This window comes from Dreissena polymorpha, chromosome 4 (genome assembly GCF_020536995.1).
Source record: "Dreissena polymorpha isolate Duluth1 chromosome 4, UMN_Dpol_1.0, whole genome shotgun sequence".
Lineage (NCBI taxonomy): Eukaryota > Metazoa > Mollusca > Bivalvia > Myida > Dreissenidae > Dreissena > Dreissena polymorpha.
The window spans coordinates 81,712,938-81,734,469 of record NC_068358.1 but is presented as its reverse complement, the minus strand read 5'-3'; the positions used below and the strand labels follow the sequence as shown (position 1 = coordinate 81,734,469).

The 21,532-nt window shown below is 34.1% G+C and overlaps 1 long non-coding RNA gene across 1 annotated transcript; it reads left to right on the top strand.

Annotated features, from left to right (window-relative positions):
* The first annotated feature begins 416 nt into the window (after window positions 1-416).
* LOC127879309 (uncharacterized) lies at window positions 417-16,539 on the top strand. The gene is made up of 2 exons (XR_008049007.1): window positions 417-1,617; window positions 15,778-16,539. It is a non-coding gene; the product is annotated as an uncharacterized LOC127879309 (long non-coding RNA).
* Window positions 16,540-21,532: the final 4,993 nt, after the last annotated feature.

Below are 21,532 nucleotides of genomic sequence, written 5' to 3'. Positions count from 1 at the left end.
CATCTTTTGACGATTTATAAACCTGAAAATTATAAAGCGTTGCAACGCGAAACGATTGAAAAATTTGGAGAGTTCTGTTATTGTCGTTCAATTTTTGTAAAACTACGAAGATTGCTTATATATAGTATAAAATACGTATTTCAAATAAACTTGGCAGAATGGCCGAGCGGTCTAATTGGTTTTTACTCCAGGACTCCGGGGGTCACTGGTTCGAGCCCTGCTGCGAGCTACTTCTTATTCCTTTTTTTAATTTTATTCATGATTTTTTTACTGGAGCTTTTTAGATCCAATGTTTACATTAATCAATATAAAGCATTTAATGACAAACTTCAAAACATGCCAAAATCTGTGAAAAGGCCCCTTTAAAGTAGGAAACACGTTACACTGTTATCAGGTATTAAGTGTTTTCCTGTCTGTCTATAAAGGAAGAGCAGTTTATAACCTTCGTGGAATCATTTTAATATCGTATTTGTGGCGTGATTTGAATTGTATTTAATACTTTTACAAGCGAAACCGACTAGAATCTTGGGCATTTAAGGAACTATTTTTAAGAAAACAATCATAACGACAGTTTAGAAATATTGAGATTAACATTCATGTCGTCATATGTATTATATCATGGATAACAACACCAAATATGGAAACTTGAACGTGAGGAAAGTGTCTCTCATACATTCGTTATAAACAAACAGGCCCAATTATATTGAATCTAGATGGCGTATTCAAATAACACTTTAGCCTCATTACATGTAATTGTATCGAAGCTGGATATAAAAGCACACAATCAAAAGCCGTTGGACAGAGCCATGTTTTCATATGTGAGAAAGCAGAAAGCAAGCGTGAGACTTATTGGCATACAAGTCAATGATGTTTATTCATTGAAAAGAAGGACTTTGTCTCAAAGCGTGGCAATAAAGAGGAACACTACGTCTTATTGTGCAAATAATGTTACTGATGTGTTCGATAAACATATCAGTTTGTGTTCTCCATCTTTAAATTCGTATTATACGCAATGGCCTGAACGACACGCGATATCATCTAAAACAGACGGTAAGAAAACATGGAGACCTGATGAATCCAGATACCTTACGGATGATACTGCCTACAAAACCCGTTATCAACACCTTGATCGCGAGACCAGGATACCAGGCCACGTGTCTGCCAGCGACAGGCGCAGTCAACGACTTGGCAAAGTTGCTAACAGGTCACATTTGAAGCAACTTATTCAAGAGGAGGAGCGTATGCGCTTGCAATATTTGTCAGACAATGATTTCCTCTTTTGGTAAAATGATTTGTGTCAGAATTCGAATGAATTATTTTTATTTTTATTACTGTTATCACTACAACTAGAAAAATAATGTTTGCCCCCTCCAAATCATGTATTGTGTTACATTTATTAATACCATTTTACTGCTCTTGCGAAAACACTTAATGATTTTTGTATTACTTTACTTTTCGTGTCAGCCGCCTTTTGATTACATCAAATTGCATCCGTTCAACAACGTAAATAGTTAATATTGTAATCTTTTCATTTCAATCTAAAACCCGTTTAATACAAACGTTAAGAAATATTGTGTATTTGCTTATACTCAGTAAGACTAGTGCTTTACGTCTCAGGTGCTAGTTTGTTCTGCTGTAGTTTGGTCAATAAAGACCATATAAAATGAGCATTGACATTTGAATCTGTGTTTGCATAATCGCTAGTGAAGTGTATTAGTGTCTCTAAAAATGACATTCACAGTTTAATACTGTTCGAATAGAAAACCGTGTACAGATCCGCTATTTGAAGCATGTCATTGAATGTCTGAAGCTTCAAACAAATACACAAAGGTTTCTTCAAATATAATTCGAAAACATAAACAACGAGTCTTATCTTTTTAAACTGAGCTTCGAACGCGCAATAAAACGTTATTAAAAATTGAGTTGAGAACATATTAATCGATTGTTTCATGCGTGTAATAAGACATGAATATTTTAATATTTGTGTTTGTAACTTAAAAGTTGCATTGAAGTAGATTGTTATGAGAGTGGATCAGTTAACGTCATTGTTCTTTTGTTTTTATTGCCGATTGTTTGGTTTTGTTCTTTTTGAAAATAGCATTCAATGGACTTGAATAGTATTATCTAAGCGAGTCACAATGCTCTCTTGGAAAGCAAGTCTTTAGGTGATAAAAGTCTATGAAGAGCATTCCTCGTGAAAGCAATCCTGCATATTTTCACAGAATGCAAACTTCTAGTTGAATAGACAAAGTGAGTCTCGTTCTGGGAAAATCGGCCTTAATGCATGTGTGTTAAGCGTCGTCCCATATTAGCCTGTACAGTCCGCATATGCTAATCAGGGACAAAACATAACGCATTAACATATTTTTCTCTTTATTACAAAAACTTACATTTAACCAAAATTCGTTAAAGGCGAAAGTGTCGTTCCTGATAAGCCAGTGAGGACTACGATGCTATTTTGGGATTACACTTTACGCACATGTATTAAGCCCAGTTTTTCCAGGACAATGCACAATTGGTCAAACACAGAAGACGCATGGTTCAAACAGAATCAACGAATTGAATGTTTCCAAGCATATCTTGTCATATTTTAGAGTACCGAAGAACACACATTAAATTTATCCAAGAGGCGTTTATAGCTATCGCGTATACTAAAACCACTCTATTAAAAGTATCAAAGCGATAACTATTTGGTCTTTTTATGTCCATTAATACAAGATGTGCAAATGTATTTTTGACAATCTATGTACAGAGCCATTTACAACCAAAACATCACCAATAACCACGTTTATGATATTATGAATGGTTAGACCTTTCATAACAAGCGATTATTGTTCTTTATGTCCTTTAATAATTAACTGAAATAAATGCGTTTTTAGTTTTAGACTTTAGTTACGTAAATCGGCTACATACTGAAGCATTGTATGGCTAACCCTCAAGCAAAATAGCCCATGAGTTTATATTCTAAGTGTAAAACATGTTCATTGCATGGCTGGACGCAACAAATGTTAAGATAAAGATATCTGACATACAACTGTTACTATACGTATATTAGATATACGTTTTTTAGATGACTGAGAAAAAAGTTGAAAAGTCCCGCTTGTATATCGATATTGGATATCCGATTGATATCGACCAGGATTCGTTTTTCTTTCCCCACAACATTTTTGAACGACTTAAGGCTTTCGACAGATCGGATAGGTTTGGCTGGCCCAAAACCCAAAAGAGCAGTTAAAGCAATGTGTAGTTAATTAAATATGAAAATGATATGGTTTTTTTATCAAAACTGAAACAGTTTCATTTGGGTTTTTTATAACAGAACGGTGTCGATTCACAAAATAAATTTATTTTATATTTAAGTATGCTCACTCTTTCTGGTGTATGAATATTTCTCAGTTGAGTTCACTCCCTCTCTTTCAACACTGACAATTTCGGTTACTGATTCTGCATTTTCTTTTAGAAACAGTTAAGTTGCTTTGCTAGAGATACCTTCATCTATCAATATAGGGCATGCAGTGTTAAGCTTAAATGTAAGAAATATATGCACATTAAAATTCATTTTAAGATTGTTTGATAGCTGGTAAATAAAACAGATTTGTAATACAGGTCTTTCATTAACAATTCTAGAGCGCTGGACTACAAATCCCTGTTCGCGAGTTTGAAACCTCGGCCGTCCCCATAAATTGTGTAAGGATTCCTTTTTTACGACCTTCTCCCTACTCCCTTAGAATCAAGAAGGGCACTTGTCCGTTACTGGCACACGTATGTGCATGTAGCACGTAGAAAACCAGTTGACCCTTGAAAAGTGTGAGTTGGTTAACTGACCGCAATGTTATGACAGAAATACTGACAAGAACATCGATATCCCCCCCGCCAAAAAAAAAGAAACAAATATTCATTTACATGCATGTCAATAAAACATTTGAATATACTTTCTGTAATGCAAAATGATGAAGAATACCCTCGCATGTATAATTCCCAGAGACAGATGTACATAACACAAATTAATATATCGCGGTATTCCTTCGCGAGTCCTAAATAAGGTTGTTAACTGTTTTGTCACATTAACTTTACTGCGTGAATCTACACAGTCATGTAGACACTAAGGGAAATTCAATTAAGTCAGTAATTAAAGTATGTATAATAATCGATGTGGTGAAAATCCACTTCGAAAAGAAACGTTCAGCAATACATTTAGGCCAAACAGACATGCAGCAGCTGCTCACTTCAACCACGACCCAAGTAGCTCCAGATAATTTACTTCCGCTTCAGGACTATGTGCAGTAAACTAAATTATATTTATTTGAACAAAAGACAGTTGCATCAGGCATATACATGTGTATCAGTTGAATTTATGCAATCGCTGGTCCGCCTTTGCCATCTTCCTGTCAAAATAGTATATGGCACAGCTACACCGGGCTACTGAATTTAGAAAATCAATTACCGACGTTGATCAATCTGTTATTAAAATATCAGTCGCTTATGGAAATATAAACACGAACCCAATCACGAACAGACCCGTTCAAGTAAAAAGTCATACATATGCATACCTACAAGCGATTTTAGTGACGCAATATATTCAAGATCCAAAGAATATATAAATGTAAAAGCTTAACACAACTAAAACGGATTTGTTTTTAAAAATGTTGATAAATGATAAACAGATTTTGGACATTTGGGTTATAATTATGTTTGTAATATGTTAACAGTTGACCGTTAAATATTCGTAGCCAATGTCTGTTATTTTCACAACAACGTAAGAAGAGATACGAGATCTTTCTTCCCTAATAATTAAATCTTCTCGATTCAATTTCTAAATGATGGGACGACAGTCTAAAATGTTGTAAATATATACGCAGTTGAATAAGGGCTGGACTACAAATTTCGGGTTCAATTACCGACCGGTCCAAATAACTTGCTCGGGGATTGTTCACTTCACCCGCATGCTTTTTTTAAATAAAGTAACAAAGATCGTGGGTGGTTGATTTATTAAAGGACCGTACATTAACATCCGTAATACCGCCGTCATATCGAACTGGGTTCTCACTGAGTTCCTACGGCGACTAAGGAATGTTTTCGTTTTGTCTACTTACGACACAACATGTACTTTGTAGACATGATTTTCAAGTTTGTAATTCCATGTGTCTTCATGTTGTATGTCGTTGCTTTACATTGGTAATGAATTTAAAATTCGCTTATTTTTACTAATGGTATATTACAATTTTATTATTTTTGTTCTTATTATATTATGATTGTTACACAAACACGCCCGTTTTTTTAATATATTACCAAACATACCCATAAACAAATTATGCTTAATACTTTGACACAATTTTATATCATATATTTTAACTTACATTAAACGCACACAAATACGAGTACATTATCAAATACGCATTGAAATTACATTACATACTAGTATTGTATTTTAACGATCTGCGGAATTGTAAAAGAGGGCGTGGGGCATTTAAGCGGAAGTGTTTTGTATATTATGGTTTGGTAACTCGTACTTGATTCTAATAAAATAATCTTTAAACGACAGAATTAAAGCCAACGCCGCGAAACAATGCCTGCATCATAAAACAACCGACTTCGAATGTAATATGTGTTGTGTGAGTTTCTGATGTAAAATGTTCAAATTCATTTTTGTATTTTGCCAGATAGAAAATCTGATAACATATTCATTTAGATTGCGTAGAGTGTTGGATACCTTTCCATTCTTAGTTAGTTTTCTCTTTTGTTATATTAACACAGAAATTTTCCTGTTGTTCGTCTAGACATTTCTTGTATGTTATCTGTATTAGTTTGATAGAGCTAGATATGCAGTGCTTGGAAACTTTTCATGCTTTAATATTCTTTTCAACTGAATCCGTAGTATCTCTATCAATAAGTTATAGTTTTGAAACACTTCAACGGGGGTCGTTATTGTAACGACATTCTCATGTTTGTCGTTTGTAATTATTATTTTTAATTCTAAAATTAGTGTCAACCTCACTTACCGAGCTGAGGTGATCAACTAGGCGGAATTGCTTTAAATGGAGACGTGCTGGTAAAATCTTTGGAATACCCATTCGCTTATTCCATTTATAGAATAAAACTGTTCCGGACATACGACTTAAACGATATAACGGTCATATATGTATATATGTGAGCTAAATTGGTCTACAACAATTAATCAATATGCGAAAACCACTTCCAGTATCGATAAGTGACCACTGTATTGTGCCGACATTCAATGAATACGTTAAATAGCACTCCTCTTAACACATCGTAATCAATTATGATTATTTCACCTTTTTAAGAGTTTAAACCACCTATGATATAATACTAAGTGGTTCACTAAGTGGGCGCAAATACAATATTCAAGCAGCAATTGTCGAGTTTTAAATGATTTAGTCAATAAAGCGGACTTTGATTGTGCTGACAGTCACACTTGAAAGAGAAATAGGAAGTTGATGTTTGCACATAATATAAGGCCGAACATTTTAAAAGCCTTAATTTTAATATCATTTCATGGTATTGTTAAGTAATATACGTTTGTTAAGTAATATACGACAAAGAATGTGTTTAATAATACAAGCAATACCATTTTGTTCATAGAAGTCAATCATAACATTCATACTTATGTTTCTTGTAGAAAGATCATCTGAAACCAACAAAATAAGCTTAGGAAAGACACTAAATTTCCTTTAAGGACGCGTGCATCTGAGAACTTGCTCTTATCACGTAAAAGCCACCATATCAGCTTGTTTATTTAAGTATGTTTTAAGTGGTATATATTCACATTACAATGCCTTTTAAAGAGCAAACGTATTCCAGAGAAAGAAAAAAAACGCAAATCATATGGCGAAATAATTGACGATATACTTCTGCTTGTCATCGGTTGTTTTTCAAAGGTGTTTAATTGATCGGAATCCAATTTGGCGTCGGGTATTAGTTCTTACCTACAACGTGGTACGTGGCTCAATCATTGTAAATCCTGGTAAACTGATGGAAATTGCATCATATTCTATATGAATTCGATACATCACTGTCCGTTATATTGACACGCGTTCATGTTAAAAACCAATCGTACTCTATTGCATATTTTCAAGTAAATTATACGGGACATTTACAACAGTTTCAAGAATCCATTAAATACACTGCATCAAAATACCGTAAAGCATTCTAACCCTGCTACCATGCAACAGCATATGTAGCAGTATACACTATTAGAAAATCTGTGCCGCAAACTCACATAGTATGTATCAAACTCTAAATATAAACGGATCCAACGTCTCAATGTCGACAAGCATGGGCCTAACGAGCACAATGACGACTAACTGATACGGGTTCGCAACAGAAAAAATACTGTGTGAAACGTTATGCTGTGACTTTAACTGGTTAAATCTGCCCAAAGCATATCCACGCTCCCTCTAATGACTGAGTTTTTTTGTTTTTTAATGAAAATGCGTGAAAAGGGGAGGACTACTTACAATGTAAAATAAATTTTAGTAACCTCTGTTAATCTAATTACAATGTAAAATAAATTTTAGTAACCTCCGTTAATCTAATTACTTTCAATGTAAAATTAATTTTAATAACCTCCGTTAATCTAATTATATTTTTGTTTCAGCGTAAGTTTAATCAGGATAAAAACAATAAAGATAAAAAATAGTGCTAAAACATTTTATTCCATAATATCGTTTACGTTCGCATGGGTAGTTGGGTGACTAAGACGTGTGTACCAATCAAGAATAACACAACAATAACTTACTAAACGTCAACACGCGATAACAGACGTTGGCAGCAACGCCAATACGTCCATGAAAACAGGGTAAACAATAATTTAAATGCCTATAAATCAGACGACATTAACAAACAACACAGTCAATGTTATGAAGCCGATTCAGAAACCAATTAACAAGAACATAAACATATATTCGGTACTCAGAGGCCAATGGGCACATGTTTCAATCACATCTTGCGTCCCACTTCATGATATATCGATTAAAATAACCGTTCGATCGTATTCACTAAACTGACAGAACGTTATAAAAGGAGTACAACGTTAACTCTGAAGATCAAACGCAAAAATTGAAGTCCATTTTATCAGTCACCTTTTGCTTTACTGTGAAACTAATAGCATCACTCAACGGTTTAGTCATGTTTCATGTTTTTTTCGAAATCAGGCATGAATTCTTTCAAATGTTCAGCAGCAAAACTTCTACCTAGTCGACGATCGTTATATTTCGATACTTCAACATACATTGAATTGCGGTGCCCACCTGAATGTTCATCGTATCGTTTGTCAGCTGTGATACCCCATGATTCTTTTTGTCTCCAAACTTTTTCTGATTTTTTATAGACGTTTGATTTATGTATATATGATTGTTTTTGTCCTGTTGAAAAATCCGACTCAAGTGTTGAGGCAATGTGTTTGTTTATCGCGGGTAGAAAATGACGACTTTCGTTTACAACTGAAGTTGTTTGATTTTTTGTTTGTATACGAGAGTGGTGTCGATTCAGCGAATAGATATCTTTCACATCGAATCCCTTTGCTTCCAGGTTTGCTTTCTGTTTCTGGATGTAAGAACAATTGTTTCTCCTTTGCATATAAAACTTTCCTTGTGAAACAGTCAATTTCGGCGATTGCCTCTGCATTTTCTTTCATCAACAAGAAAAGTTATAATCGTTGACGACATAATAATAACGTTAAATTATCTATTTGCACAATTAAATCCCTTTTATGTTCTTCTAGCCAACACGCGGTGTTGATTGCACGTACTATTCCGTGTTCCGGTAGATTGCGCTCTTGGTGAATGCTATAGTTCTATAGAGCTCATACATTGTCTCGCGTGTCAATAAAATGGTTATAAATCCTGTCTGCAATGCATCGACTTGCTGTTGAAGGATAATTATACAAAGATAACTTAAAGAGACAGGTGTACATATCACATAGCTTTGCAGTATTCCTGCCCGAGACATATTTAGCGACGTAAAATGTGGGTCCACTTTAAATTTAACTGCTTGACTATGCATATGGATCACAGGCAATTAAATACAAATGGAAACTCAATTACGTCCGCAAATACAGTATCTATCATAATTGATTTGGCGTATCACAAACAAATAAAATAATGTTTAAGTGAAATGGTTTTATATCGATCCAATATCGAAACGTACTAGCAAATCCAAAGGAATCTTATTTTTAAATTACTTTGCCAACTGGCAAATTATCAGGATGTTGTCAAATCAAATGTATTATTGCGCAGGGGATCAACCAAATAAATGTTGACTATCGCTTTATTATTGTGAATTTGAATAATGTATCGGGTTGTGCTTTGAGCATGGAAATCAATTAGGTAGGATAAAAGAACCTCGGAAATACGTCAAGTAACGAATTATTGTTTTTAATACTATTATAAAAACGTTTTATATTTAAATGACGTTAATTTTTTTTTTCATTTTCAACAGAAAAATGACTTATTAATTATCAGAAAGGATGAAAGCGTTTAAACACAAAAAGGCGTTTCTAACTGGTGTTCAACAAATATTCGATCAGCTATTTATAAAAGCGATAACGTATGAGTATAAACAATCTAACATATACATACAGAATATTAATGTCATATATTTCTTACAGACACACCTTGGAATCACGATGATATCGCTGCATGTAATGAAAACTAACACAACCTTAGTTATCTGATCGTGTGTCCCTCACAAAATGCATTCAGTTGATTTTCTAAATTACACATATTGTGCCTGGATACCTCTGTTCAGATGCCTATTTCCGCAGTACCATTTCTCTCACACTATTTTTGTTAATCAAAACGCGATATTAAACATCAATGGAAACTTTGGAAAGTAACATTTGACCACGACAGAAAGGCAACAACACTTGATTTCACTATATTGAATAATTGTCAATTGTAAACATAGTACTCAAATATAATGCAGCTAGAACGTTTGTACAACATAGCTTATAAATACTCATTTAAGTATAATAGGTATTACTCATGTATTACATTAATTATATAATCATACAAATTCAAATTATTACAATTGTAATTTAAGTTTTGAACCAGTCTATGTCCATGTTAAATGGTATGATCTAAAATATCCTGCTTACATGCTGAGAGATTGCAGATATTTTACCTCATTTTTAATATTGTGTCTAATCTCGTGTTAGAAAATCATGTGTAATGTGTGAACCTATTGTTATACCGCGTAGGAAGTTACTTTTGCATGGATGATTTAATAAAGTTTCATTGGAAAATCGTCAAGAACAACTATGCATGCATCCGGATTTCGGAAGCAATTGGTGTAGTATAAAATCAATGAACACAACAATTGCAGCTCCGCCGTCATTATACATTCGTTTAAACACTAAGGTGATAATATTTTGTAAATAATTACATTTCTTTTATATGAAAGCCTCTCGATGCAATGTAAGCTTCCATTTTTCTGATATTCAAACAATCATTTTGAATATATGTGTTCTTACCGCACATCTTATCTTTGATAGCTTTGTTCACAGTGGTTGGCAAAAAGTATTGTATAATCGATGTTTTGTTCAGTTGATTTCATTATTTTGTGTAAAGCTTTCCATTCGGTAAAACATTATTACTTCAATATCATAATATCGAAATCTTTGGGAAGCATATCCTTAAATAAAATATTATTTAACTTGTTAATTTCGAACATTTTAATGAAGAATGTACGCAATTCTGTATAGTTTAACGCGTCGTCTAGCTCAGTTCGTAGAGAATCGCATATAAGAATCCACCGCATACCATGTGTGCGGATTGGTCAAGAGATATTGTATTACAGCCATTGACCCCCTACCTCTCTTATTCCTTCCAGTTCATTGACAATATTTGAGAAGTTCGTTCACATTTTTTAATCGGATATGCGTATCTTTAAAGCATTTTTAACCGCGCATTATCTAAATGTTAACTAATGACATCTCATATTGGTATAACACCTTTCAGAAAGGAATACAAACGAACGACAAAATGAAGTCAATAACTTACCCCATTTTCAGTGTCTTTCAATGTCCACTTGCTCGTCTAGATTTCGGTGAATATGTTCCATTACATTCTTCGTGTCTTCTTCACACATCAAAATCAGTTATAAATGTATATCCTTCTTTGAGAGTTTAATTATTTCACTCAGATATATCATAGGAAGTAAGCGTATCAATTGCAGTTACCAGTTTCGAGTTTTTCAGCATCGGTCAAGTTTGTTTTCTAAAGATTTCAATTAAAGCGGACTTTGATTGGTGCAATTATTACAAATGATAAAGAAACTTGAGTCTTATCATAATATGGTGTTATTATTTTGCTTAACATAAGGTCTAAAAACCATAACATTGTGATGAAAAAGATGCAAGTTCATAAATATACACACAGTCCGTTTTACTGTCTCACAGAATTTCGGATTGAGTTAAGTATCATTATATCTTCGCACACTTACATGCGGAAAATGCCTACTTGAAACGTCTCTCTGCATAGGAATCAAATATATATGTTATTTTAAATCCTTATGGTTACTAGTTATACTTTCAATTTTGTTAAAGCTATTCAATTAAATCTTAGCAAATCTGTTTCTTAAAAAGGTTAGACAAAATGGATATTACAGAATCACATTTAATTGAATACTAAGTGTTTTTGATAACCAACACGATGTAAAAACGACGCATGCATCCATTTTTACAGCGTTATTTATAAAATACAAAATTGCTAAGTTTGAAAAAAATAGAATAATTTTTATAAACTTACTATTTCATTTCACACGCATACATGTATATCTTCATGATACATCTAAATATATGTGTTGATAGAGCATACAGGCAAATGTCACCCAAATATTAAAGATACAATTATTTTCCCCATGCCGTAAACAACAAAAAATGCTTGAAGAAATCAGCGCAGCTTATTTATTGCGACGCACTTCAATACAAAGATTGTAAATCTCCCGTATCTAGACATCATTCAATAGATCATGCAGGCTATTTTCTCAAAGATAACTTCGATACACTGATTCACTTCACAAGGAGTTGTTTATTTTATTCGTAATGCCTATTCTTTGTGTACCGTGTGAAACTCCTTTCAAAGGACGTATTCCGAAATGAGCGAACTTTTGGAAAACCCGCTAATCTGCTTGTACCAAGCCGACCCATTTATAATCCTTTAAAAATACTCTTAAAGTATCAAATGTTTATATTTGAGTCAAACTATCATCAGTTGATAAGTTTGGACAGGAGATCTAATGTTTGTACCGAGGGATGAGTTTGTTTGTCAAAATACAAGCGCATTTTGGATATGTATATTGTTTTTTCCCTCATGACATACAGGCCACATAATGCAAACAAAGTTAATTCCTTAATACGCATTAATTTGTTTTCATTTGAACATCTGTATCGTTTATTTGGGTTTCGCTTGTTTACTTGGAAAATGTCGAATGTGCTTGAAATACAAAATCATTTATTTAATATTTTCATTTTACATTTCATTTTAAAAGTAAACATATTTATTGTGATGTTTGTCTTTGTTAACACAAACCAATGCGATCAAAAGGTAAATTTTTCGGAAATGCGCTCATTTAGACACGATAAAAATGTTTTCGTCTATAGTTTAACCGCTATAAAAACGTGAGCTTGTTAAATGTAAATATTGTAGAACGTCAAAGAGGACATGTCGACGATATTTCTAATACATATACAAATATACGTATAGACACTGTAGCGGAGCCGTAGATAGCCCATGTACACGTGCATAGCCTATGTTCACGTTGATAACATATGTTCACGTTGATAGCATTTGTCTACGTCGATAGACTATGTTCACGTTGATAGCCTTTGTTCACGTTGATAACCTTTTTTCACGTTGATAGCCATGTTCACGTTGACAACATATGTTAATGTTAATAGTATATGTTAACGTTGATTAACTATGTTCACGTTGATAGCCTTTGTTCATGTTGAAAGTATATTTTCACGTTGATAGCCTTTGTTCTATTTGATAGCCTTTGTTTATGTTGATAGCCTGTGTTCATTTTGATAGCCTTTGTTCATGTTGAAAGTCTTTTTTCACGTTGATAGCCTTTGTTCACGTTGATAGCCTTTGTTCATGTTGATAGCCTTTGTTCACATTGATAGCCTATGTTCACGTTGTAGCCCATGTTCACGTTGATAGCCTTTGTTCACGTTGATAGCCTATGTTCACGTTGATAACCTTGTGCGTTCATGTTGATAGCTTACGTTCATGCTGATAGCTTTTGTTCACCTTGATAGCCATGTTCACGTTGAAAACATATGTTAATGTTAATAGTATATGTTCATGTTGATAACCTATGTTCACGTTGTTAGCCTTTGTTCATGTTGAAAGTATATTTTCACATTGATAGCCTTTGTTTACGTTGATAACCTTTGTGCATGTTGATAGCCTGTGTTCATTTTGATAGCCTTTGTTCATGGTGAAAGTCTTTTTTCACGTTGATAGCCTTTGTTCATGTTGATAGCCTTTGTTCATGTCGATAGTCTTTGTTCATGTTGATAGCCTTTGTTCACGTTGCAGCCCATGTTCACGTTGATAGCCTTTGTTCATGTTCATAGCCTTTGTTCATGTTGATAGCCTACGTTTATGTTGAAAGCCTATGTTCATGTTGAAAACCTATGTTCACGTCGATAGCCTAGTATGTTCATGTTGACAGCCTACGTTCATGTCGATAGCCCATGTTCACGTTGGTAGCCATGTTCACGTTGAAAGCCATGTTCACGTTGAAAGCCTATGTTTACGTTGAAAGCATATGTTCATGTTGATAGCCTATGTTCACGTTTATATACATGTTCACGTTAAAAGACTATGCTCACGTTGAAAGCATATGTTCACGTTGATAGCATATGTTCACGTCGAAAGTCTATGTTCACGTTGAAAGCATATGTTCACGTTGATAGCCTATGTTCACGTTGAAAGCCTATGTCCACGTTGATAGCCTATGTTCACATTGAAAGCCTATGTTCACGTTGAAAGCCTATGTTCATGGTGATAGCCCATGTTCACGCTGAAAGACATGTTCACGCTGATAGCCTATGTTTACGTTGAAAGCATATGTTCACGTTGAAAGTCTATGTTCACGTCGATAGCCTATGTTCACGTTGATAGCCTATGTTCATGTTAAAAGCCTATGTTCATGTTAAAAGCCTATGTTTACGTGGATAGACTATGTTCACGTCGATAGCCTATGTTCACGTATTTTGAAATTTGAAATCCAGTGTTTTTGAAAGCTCGTAAAGGATTATGATTGCCATGCCTTTTAATTATATAGCATCGAATGCAAGTTTTTCTTCAAACATTACAAAAAATGTTTTGTGTAATATGTTGGACAAAATTCAATGTGTAGGTAAATCGTTGGTTAAACGTTACTTTCATACAATGATATGATAACCAGTACACTTATTTATATTTAGCAAGTTAGCATTTCCTTATTTGCCAAACAACATTAAATACCCTTGATAAAGACAGTTTACAATCTGGCTGTAAATTCATGACTCAAAGTGAGACACACGTTTAACTGTTATCAGCTATTAAGTGTTTTCCTGTCTGTCTATAAAGGAAGAGCAGTTTATAACCTACCTTCGCGGAATCATTTTAATATCGTATTTATGGCGTGATTTGAATTATATTTAATACTTTTGCAAGTGAAGCCGACTTGAATCGTGAGCATTTAAAGGAACTATTCTAAAGAAAACAATCATAACGACAGTTTAGAAACATTGAGATTCACATTCATGTCGTCATATTAATTATATAATGGATAAATACACCAAATATGGAAACTTAAAAGTGAGGAAAGTGTCTCTCAAACATTCGTTATAAGATGGCGTATTCAAGTAACACTTTAGCCTCTTTACATGTAATTGTACCGAAGCTGGATATAAAAGCACACAATCAAAAGCCGTTGGACAGAGCCATGTTTTCATATGTGAGAAAGCAGAAAGCGAGCATGAGACTTATTGGCATACAAGTCAATGACGTTTATTCATTGAAAAGAAGAACTTTGTCTCAAGGCGTGGCAATAAAGAGGAACACTACGTCTTATTGTGCAAATAATGTTACTGATGTGTTCGATAAACATATCAGTTTGTGTTCTCCATCTTTAAATTCGTATTATACGCAATGGCCTGAACGACACGCGATATCATCTAAAACAGACGGTAAGAAAACATGGAGACCTGATGAATCCAGACACCTTACGGATGATACTGCGTACAAAATCCGTTATCAACACCTTGATCGCGAGACCAGGATACCAGGCCACGTGTCTGCCAGCGACAGGCGCAGTCAACGACTTGGCAAAGTTGCGAAGAGGTCACATTTGAAGCAACTTATTGAAGAGGAGGAGCGTATGCGCTTGCAATATTCGTCAGACAATGATTTTCTTTTTTGGTAAAATGATTTGTGTAAGAATTCGAATGATTTGTTTTTTATTTTTATTATTGTTATTAAGAATCTTATCGCACAAATAGAAAAAAAATGTTTGCTCCCTTCAAAACATGTATTGTGTTGTATTAATTAAAAAACTGTCACTTCTATTACGAACACATTTAATGATTTTTCATTTCTTTACTTTTCGTGTCAGCCTTTTGATTACATCAAATTTCATCCGTTCAACAACGTAAATAGTTAATATTGTAATCTTTTCGTTTCAATCTAAAACCCGTTTAATACAAACGTTAAGAAATATAGTGTATTTGCTTATACTCAGTAAGACTAGTGCTTTACGTCTCAGGTGCTTGTTTGTTCTGCTGTAGTTTGGTCAATAAAGATCCTGTAAAATGAGCATTGACATATGTATCTTTGTTTGCATAATCGCTAGTGAAGTGTATTAGTGTCTGTTAAAAAGACATTCACAGTTTGTTACTCTTCGAAAAGAAAATCGTGTACAGATGCGTTTTTGAAGCATGTCATTGAATGTCTGAAGCTTCAAACAAATACACAAAGGTTTCTTCAAATAAAGGTTGAAAACATTAATAAAGATTCTTATCATTTTAAACCGAGATTCGAACGCGCAATAAAACTTTATTAAAAATTTAGTTGTGAACATATTAATCGATTGTTTCATGCATGTTATAATATATGAATATTTAAATATTGATGTTTGTTACTTAAAAAAATGGTATGAATAACAAAGTTCTTTTTAAAATAAAAGACTAGCTCTTCAATTTAATTAAGCTTACTTATGTTTTTTCCTATTGGTATTTTTATATATAATTTTATTGGAAATTGTGTATTCTTGAATCCGAAAGTTAAGCTTAATTTAATTAACGTTCATTTTATAGACGTACATTTTCCCGCATTTTAATGTACGTTAAGTCAATGACGTAACATCCGCTTTCTGTTTTTATTTGTATTATCCTGATGAAGGCGTAAGCCGAAACGTTGATAAAAAAGGAAAGAAAAATATGTGTTTTTGCTGGATTTATCATACTATGTTTGTTACTTAAAAGTTGCATTAATGTAGATTGCTATTAAAGTGGACTAGTTTACGTCATTGTTCTTTTGTTGTTATTGCCGATTGTTTGATTTTGTTCTTTTGGCAAATATCATTTGATGGGCTTGAATAGTATTATCTAAGCGACCCACACTGCTTTCTTGGAAAGCAAGCCTTAAGTTGTTGAAGGTCTATAAAGAGCATTCCTCATAAACTTAATCCTGTATATTTTCACAGAATGCAAACTTCTAGTTTACTCGACAAAGTGAGTCTCGTTCTGGGAAAATCGGGCTTAATGCATGTGTGTTGAGTGTCGTCCCATATTAGCCTATATGCTATCCATTACCAATATGCTATTCATGGACAAGACATTCCGCCTTAACATTTTTTTTCTTTAGAAAATAACCACACTTTCTTTTAACAAAAATTCCATAAAAGGTGAAAGTGTCGTACCTGATAAGCCTGTGGGGACTACACATGCTTTTTTGGGGGATTACACTTTACGCACATTTATAAGCCCAGTTTTCCCATGACAATTTACAATTTGTTGAATACAGGAGACGCATGATGCAAACTGAATCAACGAATCGAATGTTTCCAAGCATAGCTCGTCATAGTATGGTACCGAACAATACTTACTACATTTATCCATGAGGCGTCAACAGCAATCGCGTATACTGAAACCATTCGATTAAAAGTATCAAAGCGATAACTATTTGGTCTTTTTATTCCATTAATACAAGATTTGCAAATGTATTTGACAATGAAAGTACAGGGTCGTTTACAACCACAACATCACCAATACTCACATTAATGATATGATGATTTGTTAGATAGTATCAACACTAGCGATAAGTGTTCTTTTTTGTCATTTAATAGTTAACTGAAATAAATTTAATTTTTAGACTTTCGTTACGTAAATTCGCTACATACTAAAACATTGCATGCCGACCCTCAAGCAAAATGCCACATTAGTTTAAATTCTAAGTGTAAAACATATCCATAACATGGCTGGTCGCAACTAATGTTCAAGACTAAGATATCTTACATACAACTGTTACTAGATATATAGATTTATTTCGGCAAGGAATGCATACATGGGCATTAACAACATGTACAAAATATAAAAATATCACATACATGAAGATAAATATATCATGATATACACACCAACACCAAGGATAACACAAAAATGAGTCACCCATATTTCCATTGTGGTTCTTTGTGCTGTTGGCAGGACATAGAGTGGCACTTATAAAAATGGAGAATGCATAACATTTATGGGAGATAGGATCAAAGTTGATAAAAATTGAAAACTAGAAATGATTCCTTAATCCCCCCCCCCCCCCAAAAAAAAAAAAAAAAAAAAAAAAGCAATACACATACAAAGTTAAAGATTTTCTAATAAATTAGTTTTTAAAGACGACTTAAAAACAAACAATTTATCAATCTGTGTTATACTGGATGGTCAATTGTTCCATAATGAGCATCCCGTGTAACAAAAGGACTTTGACCCGAAACCTTTGACTTTGGGGACAGCAAATGCACCTTTTTGAGTTGACCATGATTAGATGCCTGCGGAATAAAATGTTCTCCCATATAGGCAGCGGCCAAACCATTTTTAATCTTAAACACATAGCCAAGAACAATCTGGTCTACACGTTTATTGACTGGTAGCCAGTTGAGCGATCAAAAGTGTTATGGCCCAATATGTGCCCTTGCATCGAGACCAAGGACAAACCGCAATAACTTATTCTGGGTGGTTTGGAGCTTATTTTGTAACACTTTGGTGAGACTATGGTACCAAATAGAGCAAGCATAATCAAAATGACATTGGATCAAAGACATGACAAGAAGTTTCTTGGTTACTATACGTACATTAGATAAAGTTATTGTAAATGACTGAGAAAATAAGATGAAAAGTCCCACTTGTATATTGATATTGGATATCCGATTGATATCGACCAAGATTCGTTTTTCTTTCCCCCAGAAAAATTGAACGACTTGAGGCTTTCGACTGATCGGATTGGTTTGGCTGGTCCAAAATCAAAATAAGCCATTAAAGCAATTTTAAAGAAAATCAAAGATGAAAGTGATATGTTTATTTATCAAAACTGAAACAGTTTCATTTGGGGGTTTTTTATAACAGAACGGTGTCGATTCACAAACTAAATTTATTTAATATTGCAAGTATGCTCCCTATTTCTGGTGTATGAAAATTTCTCTGTTGAGTTGAAACCCTCTCTTTCAACACTGACAATTTCGGTTACTGCTTCTGCATTTTCTTTTACCAACAGTTAAGTTGTTTTGCTAGAGACATCTTTTTCATCAATAAATAGATGCATGCAGTGATAATCTTAAATGTAAGTAAAATCTGCACATACAAATCCGTTTTCAGATTATTTTATAGTTGGTAAATAAAAAAGAGCGCTGGAATACAAATCCATGTATCGTGGGTTCGATGCCTTGTCCGTCCCTCTAACTTGTGTGAGGAATCCTTTTTGTCGACCCCCCCCCCCCTACACACACACACCTGTCACCCTCTAAATCAAGAAGGGCATTTGTCCGTTACTGGCACACGTTTGTGCATGTATCACGTAGAAAACCATTTGACCCTTGAAAAGTGTGAGCTGGTTAACTTACCACAATTATATGACAGAAATACTGAAAATAACGTCGATAGCCCACACAAATCGAAACTATTCATTTACATGCATGTCAATTAAATATTTTAATATTTTAATTTTCTCTCCGTATTGCAAAAGAATAAATAATACCCGCACATGTATAACTCACAGAAACACATGTACATAACACAATCATATCGCGGTATTCCTTCGCGAGTCCTAGATAATGTGGTTAACTGTTTTGTCACATTAACTTTACTGCTTGACTCGGCATATGCAATTAAACACTAAGGGAAATTTAATTAAGCCAGCAATTAAAGTATCTATAATAGTCGATTTAGCGAATGATAGTGCAATTAAAACTTTTCTATGTCAAGTGGACTAAGCGGTCGTTTTAATGCAACATCGACCGTACCAGAACCATGCAGATTTATTTATGTATTTACTTCGAAAATAAACTAAATTGAAATTTGCAATTCTGCATGAAGTCAATTTACGATTTCGCATAATAATGTAAAACCGAGCTGAATTTTACTCAATGGAACAGTTTGAGAGAGCTAGATATGCAGTGTTTGAAAGCTTTTCATGCTTTAATTTTCTTTTCAACTGAACTCGTAATTTGGAATACCCATTCGCTTATTCCATTAATCGAATGAAACTGTTCCTCAGATACGACTTAAATTATATAACGGTTATATAGAGAATAATAGGTTAGTGTTGATTATAGATCAGGTTTATCATGCGAGGCTTAGAAAACAAAAAGCACGAGCCTTGGCGAGTGCTTTTTCGTTTTCGTGCCGAGCATGATAAACCTGATCTATAATCAACACTAACCTATTATTCTATTTATCCCACTTTTTATTCAGTAAACTATTTTTATTTAAACAAAATAAGTTTTCATGAGTGTTTGTCGTACTTTGATAATGACTGTAGTGTAACCAAGGTCAGTGTATTACTCCGCGTTCCAAAAATAACCGCTGATCAAAAAATCTTTTTTTTTAATCAGAAAATCGTTCTGTAACAAAGTGTCGAGCGTTATTTATTACAATTTTAATCATATTGAATTGCAAATCTTTAAGTTTTATGATATCAATATGGCATTAAGTTGTTATATACAAGGAACTACATTTGTTTACAACGTAGCCTAACACCACACACAATTCACTTTCGATATCAAACTATCGAGTCGATCACGAGGTGCACAATATTTCCTTCTTTGTTATAATATGTGGTTATTTCGTGACAAAATAACAAAGATTACTTGGATTTAAGCTAATTTTATACATTAACATTTTGAATGTTGAAAGTGGCACCAAAGAATTGTGAGGCAAAGTTGTTCGAACTAGAGAAAGACATTTGCAAGTGAAGTGACTGGGTGGGGCGAACATCAAGATCAACTTGTTCGACGGTAGACATCGGTTGTCTAGGCTGCATTTCGGCCATAGTTTCAGTGCGTGAAGGTGAACAAGAGGAATCTGTTGGATTGTTACATTTACTGGACTGAGCAAGAATGAACACTTTTGCTGCTGTTCAACAGATATGTTGGAATAATTGGTTATGGACTGGACATTTTTGTGCCCTGTTATGGCCATGGTTTCAGTGGGTGGAATGTTTGCATTTCGAAGTTTTTGGACCAGGAATTTGTGAACTGAGTGGTTCGTTATTCTCTTGTGCTTGAGAAAGCCGGCGTCTTTTGCCATGGCCTTCAGCATCTGACCTAACTTGTTGACACCCAATTGTTGACGCAAGAATCACCGGGATGCAGTGTCATTTGTGCGTATTGCCAGGTAGAAAAGATGCTTTAAAGAAAAATCAGATGGACGCATATCCAAGTACATCTTGTAAATGAACACAGGATTTCTTGGTCCAGACGATTGTTTTCTACGGTCAAAGGGGAGCAACTCGAACTGACTTCTTCAAAGGGGAGCAACAACAACAGAACCTATTTGCATAGTGTTAAATTTACCTAATACTAGGTTTTAATGACAATAAATGACAAAAAACTCGTTTTTTGCTACTTTCCTTTGTTTTAAGGTCATTAAGATTGACAAACATTTGAGATTGTTTTTATTATTGATGCACTTGGCAAATACAGGTGACGAGGTGCGTGGGAAAAAGTAGTCCCGGTTCGGCAGTTGATGACGTCATTTCGTGCCATTGATTATAGCCTTGCCGTTGATTATAGATGAAATTTAATCAACGGGGCTTTAATCAACCGATTTCGCTGTAAAAGTGGGATAAATATGTATATATGTGAGCTAAATTGGTCGACAATAAATAATCAATATGCGAAAACCACTTCCAGTATCGATAAGTGACCACTGTATCATGCCGACATTCAATGAATACTGTAAATAGCATTCTTCGTAACATATCGTTATCAATTATGATTATTCAACCTTTCATTGTTCATAAAAGGCAATCAT